We start from the raw sequence: 8,528 nt of genomic DNA on the forward strand, positions 1-8,528 counted from the left end.
AAAATATCACCAGAGACATTAAACCTTCAGGCACAAGAGTCACAACATTCTCGAGCCATTCGATTTGATCCTGGAGGTGAGTTTTGCCAATAATGTTTAGTAAAGTCTTCTAAGTATAATGTCCAGTGTCCGTGAACTCTTGAAGCAAAAGCATTCTCATCGGTAACAGGCGATTCTTCAATATCCTGGTTCCTCGGTATCTTCAAAAAAATAAATTTCAGTGCGATCTTGAGAGAGGGCGAGCCAAGCTGGAGGGAACAGCAGAATATCGGAGCTCAAGGAATCCAAGTTTCAGATACCAGATCTCGCAGGGTGCTAGAGGATTCCGCCACAATGACAGTATCCTCCATGAGGTTATATCTAGAGAGCTCCGTACGTAGCAGAGTGTCTACCACAGAGAGGTCGGGCCACAGTGCAGGTCGTACAACATCCCCACCACATATCTAGGTAATGCAAGAGGGGACTTTGCCAACTCTTAGATCAAATCAAGACATCCTTGATGCCGCACGGTGATGTGGAGCACAGAAAAGTGACAGATTGGGCAATTGTTGGTACTCGGCAGGGTTGTTAGAGTGGGGCGATTGGGGGTGGGCAGGGTAAGCACGTAGGCACTGGTCTGCTTAATCTGGTTACCACTCTGGTCAGAAACAAGCAATGCTTCCTCTCCCTTGCAGCTCCCGCGATGGCTTGGTTCACGCTGTGTTCTGGCTGATGATTGTTGCAAATGCCTCAGCCTTGCCTTTTGCACATATGTGCTTGGCTCCTCCATCATTGAGGATTGGGGTATTTGTGGAGCCTCGTCCTCCAGTGAATTGTTTGATTGTCCACAACCATACGTGACTGGATGTGGCAGAACTGCAGAGTTTGGATCTGATGTGTTCGTTATGGAACCGTTTAGCTCTGTCTATTACTTGCTGCTTATGCTGTTTGGCACACAAGAAGTCCTGTGTTGTAGCTTCACCAGATTGACACCTCATTTTTTGGTATGTCTAATGTTGTTCCTGGCGTGCTCTCCTGCACTCTTCATAGAACCAGTGTTGATCCCCTGGCTTGGTGGTAATGGTAGAGTGGTGGCCATGAGGGTGGCAGGTTGTGGTTGAATACAATTCTGCTGCTGCTGATGGCCCACATAGATGCCCAGTTTTGAGTTTCAAGATCTGTTCGAAGTCTATCCCATTTAGCACAGTGGTAGTGCCACACAACACGATGGAGATAATATCCCCAATGTGAAGACGGGACTTTGTCACCACAAGGACTGTGCGGTGGTCACTTCTACTGATACTGTCATGGACAGATGCATCTGCAGCAGGCAGATTGGTGAGGATGAGGTCAAGTATGCTCTTCCCTCTTGTTGGTCCCCTCACCACCTGCTGCAGTCCCAGTCTAGCGGCTATGTCCTTTAGGGCCCGGCCAGCTCGGTCTGTGGTGGTACTACCAAGACACTCTTAGTGATGGACATTGAAGTACCCCTCCCAGAGCATAATCTGCTCCCTTGCCACCCTCAGTGCTTCCTCAAAGTGGTGTTCAACATGGAGGCGTACATCATTCATCAGCGGATGGTGGCCGGTACATTGTAATCAGCGGATGGTGGCCGGTACATTGCCCATATTTAACCTGAAGCCGTGGGACTTCATGTTGTCTTCATGTTCTCAACAGAGTCCATGTTGAAGACCCCCAGGGCATCTCCTTCCTGAATGTATACCACTGTGCCGCTGTCTCTGCTGGATCTGTCCTACCGGTGAAACAGGACATACCCAGGAATGGTAACAGTGCTGTCTGGGACATTGTCTGTAAGGTATGATTCTGTGAGTATGACTATGTCAGGTTGTTGCTTAACTAGTCTGTGAGGCAGCTCTGCCAAGTTAAATATAGTGTTAAATTCAAAGTCAAAACGTATCTTGGCAAATATATTCCCAGAGGTTTGGGAAAGTTTTCAGAAAAAAAACAATAGATGAGCAAAAACAGGGAGGACATATACCATGAGGATAAACTAGGAAGTAATATAGAAATGGACTGCAAGAGTTTCCTTAAATTCTTAAAAATGAAGAGAGGCACTGAAGTGGACGTCGGTTCCTGAGAGAATGAGACTGCGGAAAGAATGATGGGGAGTCAGGAAATGGCAGAGGAGTTAAATAAATACTGTGAGTCAGTCTTCACGGTAGGAGACAGTAATAGCATTCCACAAATACTAAATAATCAAAGGCAAAAGGGGAAGGGAATAAACACAATAACTAGACCGGAGAAAAGGTATTCTGGAAACGAATGGAGCAAAAGTCTGCTATGTTCCTGGCCTGATGGGTTGCCTCCCAGGATAGTAAAGGAAGTAGCTGCAGAGATAGTGGATGCCCTGGTCAAATTCTTGAACAGTCCCGAAGGATTGGAAAACTGCTAATGCAACATCTTTATTTAATAAAGGAGGGAGACAAAAAACAATAATGATAGGCCAATAAACTTAACATCTGTCATCGGGAAAATGTTAAGAGCCCATTATAAAGGATGTAATAGCAGAACATTTTGAAAAGCATAATATCATCAAACAGAGTCAGCATGGCTTCATGAAGGGGAAATCATGTTTGAAACATTTTTAGAAGTTTTGAGGTGGTAACAAGCAGGATAGATGACGGGGAGCCAGTAGATCTAATACACTTGGATTTCCAAAAAGTGTTTGATAAGGTACCACACAACTGGCTACATAATAAGATAAGAGCTCATAGTGTTGGGGAACTGACCATGATAATGCATGTTCTCTCCGTGTCTCCGTGGGTTTCCTCCAGGTGCTCCGGTTTCCTCCCACAAGTCCCGAAGACGTGGTTGTTAGGTGAATTGGACATTCTGAATTCTCCCTCAGTGTACCCGAACAGGTATCGGTGTGTGGCGACGAGGGGGTTTTCACAGTAACTTCATTGCAATGTTAATGGAAGCCTACTTGTGACAATAATTATTACTATTATAAAAGACAGAAAATTGGGATAAGGGGGCATTTTCAGAATGGCAACATAACTAGCGGAGTGCCGCTGGGATCCATACTGGGGCCACAGTTATTTACCGTATATATTAATGACTTGGACAAGGGAAGCGAATGCACTTTTGCAAACTTTGTGGATGACACAAAAATAGATGGGAAGTCTACACACGGCTATAAACAGGTTAGTTGAGTGGGCAAAAACTTGAGAAATGGAGTATAATGTAGGAAACCGAAAATGTATGCACATTGATGGGAAGAATAAAGGAGCTGAATATTATTCAAAGTGAGAAAGACTACAGAAAACTGCAGCACAGAGGGGCCTGGGTGCCCTCGGGCATTAATCACAAAAGCTAGCGTGCAGGTTCAGCAGGTCGTTGGGAAGGTAAATGGAAGGTTGGCCTTTATTTCAAAGGGAATGCAGCATAAAAATAGAGAAGTCCAGCTGAAATTATACAAGGCAATAGTTAGACCACACTTGGAATACTGTGAACAACATTAGTCCCCTTTCCTGAGGAAAGATATGCGGGCACTGGAGACAGTCCAGAGAAGGTTCACTAGGTTAGAACATAGAACATAGAAAAATACAGCACAGAACAGGCCCTTCGGCACACGATATTGTGCCGAACCTTTGTCCTAGATTAATCATAGATTATCATAGAATTTACAGTGCAGACGGAGGCCACTCGGCCCATCGTGTCTGCACCGGCTCTTGGAAAGAGCACCCTACCCAAGGCCAACACCTCCACCCTATCACCATAACCCAGTAAACCACCCAACACTAAGGGCAATTTTGGACACAAAGGGCGATTTATCACGGCCAATCCACCTAACCTGCACATCTTTGGACTGTGGGAGGAAACCGGAGCACCCGGAGGAAACCCACGCACACACGGGGAGGAGGTGCAGACTCCGCACAGACAGTGACCCAAGCCGTAATCGAACCTGGGACCCTGGAGCTATGAAGCAATTGTGCTATCCACAATGCTTCCATGCTGCCCTTAAGAACAAATTAATCTACATTATATCATTCTACCATGATCCATGTACCTGTCCAATAGCCGCTTGAAGGTTCCTAATGTTTCCGACTCAACTACTTCCACAGGCAGTGCATTCCATGCCCCCACTACTCTCTGGGTAAAGAACCTACCTCTGACATCCCCCCTATGTCTTCCACCATTCACCTTAAATTTATGTCCCCTTGTAATGGTTTGTTCCACCCGGGGAAAAGGTCTCTGACTGACTACTCTATCTATTCCCCTGATCATCTTATAAACCTCTATCAAATCGCCCCTCATCCTTCTCCGTTCTAATGAGTAAAGGCCTAGCACCCTCAACCTTTCCTCGTAAGACATACTCTCCATTCCATGCAACATCCTGGTAAATCTCCTTTGCACCTTTTCCAAAGCTTCCACATCCTTCCTAAAATGAGGTGACCAGAACTGTACACAGTACTCCAAATTTGGCCTTACCAAAGTTTTGTACAGCTGCATCATCACTGCACGGCTCTTAAATTCAATCCCTCTGTTAATGAACGCTAGCACACCATAGGCCTTCTTCACAGCTCTATCCACTTGAGTGGCAACTTTCAAAGATGTACGAACATAGACCCCAAGATCTCTCTGCTCCCCTACATTGCCAAGAACTCTACCGTTAACCCTGTATTCCGCATTCATATTTGTCCTTCCAAAATGGGCAACCTCACACTTTTCAGGGTTAAACTACATCTGCTATTTCTCAGCCCAGCTCTGCATCCTATCTATGTCTCTTTGCAGCCGACAACAGCCCTCCTCACGATCCACAACTCCACCAATCTTCATATCGTCTGCAAATTTACTGACCCACCCTTCAACTCCCTCATCCAAGTCATTAATGAAAATCACAAACAGCAGAGGACCCAGAACTGATCCCTGCGGTACGCCACTGGCAACTGGGATCCAGGCTGAATATTTGCCATCCACCACCACTCTCTGACTTCCAGCGGTTAGCCAGTTCGTTATGCAACTGGCCAAATTTCCCGCTATCCCATGCCTCCTTACTTTCTGAATAAGCCTACCATGGGGAACCTTATCAAATACCTTACTAAAATCCATGTACACTACATCCACTGCTTTACCTTCATCCACATGCTTGGTCACCTCCTCAAAGAATTCAATAAGACTTGTAAGGCAAGACCTACCCCTCGCAAATCCGTGCTGACTATCCCTAATCAAGCAGTGTCTTTCCAGATGCTCAGAAATCCAATCCCTCAATACACTTTCCATTACTTTGCCTACCACCGAAGTAAGACTAACTGGCCTGTAATTGCCAGGGTTATCCCTATTCCCTTTTTTGAACATGGGCATGGCATTCGCCACTCTCCAATCCCCTGGTACCACCCCTGTTGACAGTGAGGACGAAAAGATCATTGCCAACGGCTCTGCAATTTCATCTCTTGCTTCCCATAGAATCCTTGGATATATCCCGTCAGGCCCGGGGGACTTGTTTATCCTCAAGTTTTTCAAAATGCCCAACACATCTTCCTTCCTAACAAGTATTTCCTCGAGCTTACCAGTCTGTTTCACACTGTCCTCTCCAACAATATGGCCCCTCTCATTTGTAAATACTGAAAAAAAGTACTCGTTCAATATCATACATATCATATCAAGGACACGTAGTACCTGTTCCTTGAACAAGTTCCACATTTCACTTGGGTCCTTCCCTGACAGCCTATATTCCCAACTTATGCACTTCAGTTCTTGTCTGACAACATCGTATTTACCCTTCCCCCAATTGTAAACCTTGCCCTGTTGCACGCACCTATCCCTCTCCATTACGACAGTGAAAGTCACAGATTTGTGGTCACTATCTCCAAAATGCTCCCCCACTAACAAATCTATCACTTGCCCTGGTTCATTACCAAGTAACAAATCCAATATGGCCTCCCCTCTGGTCGGACAATCTACGTACTGTGTTAGAAAAGCTTCCTGGACACACTGCACAAACACCACCCCATCCAAACTATTTGATCTAAAGAGTTTCCACTCAATGTTTGGGAAGTTGAAGTCACCCATGACTACTACCCTGTGACTTCTGCACCTTTCCAAAATACGTTTCCCAATCTGTTCCTCCACATCTCTGCTACTATTGGGCGGCCTATAGAAAACTCCCAACAAGGTGACTGCTCCTTTCCTATTTCTGACTTCAACCCATACTGCCTCAGTAGGTAGATACTCCTCGAACTGCCTTTCTGCAGCTGTTATACTATCTCTAATTAACAATGCCCCCGCCCCCCCCCCCCACCTCTTTTACCACCCTCCCGAATGTTATTGAAACATCTATAACCAGGGACCTCCAACAACCATTTCTGCCCCTCTTCTATCCAAGTTTCCGTGATGGCCACCACATCGTAGTCCCAAGTACCGATCCATGCCTGAAGTTCACCCACCTTATTCCTGATGCTTCTTGCGTTGAAGTATACACACTTCAACTCATCTCCGTGCCTGCAAGTACTCTCCTTTGTCAGTGTTCCCTTCCCCACTGCCTCACTACACACTTTGGCGTCCTGAATATCGGCTTAGTTGCTGGACTACAAATCCGGTTCCCGTTCCCCTGCCAAATTAGTTTAAACCCTCCCGAAGAGTACTAGAAAACCTCCCTCCCAGGATATTGGTGCCCCTCTGGTTCAGATGCAACCCGTCCTGCTTGTACAGGTTCCACCTTCCCCAGAATGCGCTCCAATTATCCAAATACCTGAAGTCCTCCCTCTTACACCATTCCTGCAGCCACGTGTTCAACTGCACTCTCTCCCTATTCCTAGCCTCGCTATCACGTGGCACCGGCAACAAACCAGAGATGACAACTCTGTCTGTCCTGGCTTTTAACTTCCAGCCTAACACCCTCAACTTGTTTATTACCTCCACACCCCTTTTCCTACCTACGTCGTTGGTACCAATGTGCACCACGACTTCTGGCTGCTCCCCCTCCCCCTTAAGGATCCTGAAGACACGATCCGAGACATCCCTGTCCCTGGCAACCAGGAGGCAACATACCTTCCGGGAGTCTCGCTCGCGACCACAGAATCTCCTATCTATTCCCCTAACCATTGAATCTCCTATTACTATTGCTTTTCCATTCTCCCCCCTTCCCTTCTGAGCCCCAGAAGGGGTCAGACTCAGTGGCAGAGACCTGGCCACTAGGGCCTTCCCCCAGTAGGTCATCCCCCCCCCAACAGCATCCAAAACGGTATACTTGTTTTGAAGGGGAACGGCCACGAGGGATCCCTGCACTGTCTGCCTGTTTGTTTCCTTTCCCCTGACTGTAACCCAGCTACTCTTGTCCGGTACCTTGGTGTGGTTACCTCCCTGTAACTCTTCTCTATAACCTTCTCTGCCTCCCGGATGATCCGAAGTTCATCCAGCTCCAGCTCCAGTTCCCTAACACGGTCTCCAAGGAGCTGGAGTTGGGTGCACTTCCCGCAGGTATAGTCAGCGGGGACACTGGTGGTATCCCTCACCACCCACATCCTACAGGAGGAGCATGCAACTGGCCTAGCCTCCATCCCCTCTTACCTTACAGAATATAGCTGCCCTGTGGACCAACTGGACCCCCGCCCTCCGACTCTGCTCCCAGTCAGTTGCACTCACTGTAAACACCTGGCTCCCTTCTCGCTCTTTGAGGAAATGTAGGAAACAAAATGAAAGGAACACCTTACTCCCTCCTCACCCAACTCCCTCAGTCACCAAACTCTCACTATAGCACTCAAATGCACCAAATTCAGCACTCAGTGCAAACAAAGTCTGCACTGTCGGTGGATCACTTTTATACTGTGAATCTAGCCTCTGAAAACTGGCCTAATCCAATGAACTAAAGGTTAGTCCCGGATATGGAGAGATTTTCTGATTAGAAGAGGTTGAGTTGTTTGGGCCTGTACTCATTGGAGTTGAGGCGAATGAGAGGTGACCTTTTTGAGACATAAGCATTCTCAGGGGGGTTGACAGGGTAGATGCTGAGAGGACGTTTCCTCCTGTGGGAGAGTCCAGGACCAGAGGGCATAATCTCAAAGTAAGGGGTCTCAAATTTAAGACATACATGAAGCGATATTTCTTCTCTCAGAGCGCAGTGAATCTGTGGAATTCTTTAGCTGTGCAATCATCCTGTCGCTGGAGTTTAACCATAAAAAGGCAAAGGTGAAGATGTGTTTACCCGGATGGGCCGCTTGGTGGCGAAGTGGCTCTTTCACTGAGGGGCCTTGAGTTCAAACACATCCCAGATAGGACTGGTGAGAAATATCTGTCTGGGAAAGGGGAGAAAACTGGATAATCGGGGAAATGGAGCGGTGCCGATGGGCCTGAGAGAAAGGAGTTCAGACAAGTCTTATTTTCTTCATTTTTCATTCAATATTTATTAAAATTTCAGAGAACATATTACACAAAAGTTTATTTTGAAGTTGGCGAAAGGGAACATAATGATTGAGGGTCACAGTGAGAACAGAACACATGCCCTCTGAGCTGCCAAATGTATGTACAACTGTAACAGACACCAGAAAGAGAGGACAGGAGCTCAACATAAAGGGAAGGCCAAAGTT

This window comes from Scyliorhinus torazame, chromosome 5 (assembly GCF_047496885.1).
Source record: "Scyliorhinus torazame isolate Kashiwa2021f chromosome 5, sScyTor2.1, whole genome shotgun sequence".
Lineage (NCBI taxonomy): Eukaryota > Metazoa > Chordata > Chondrichthyes > Carcharhiniformes > Scyliorhinidae > Scyliorhinus > Scyliorhinus torazame.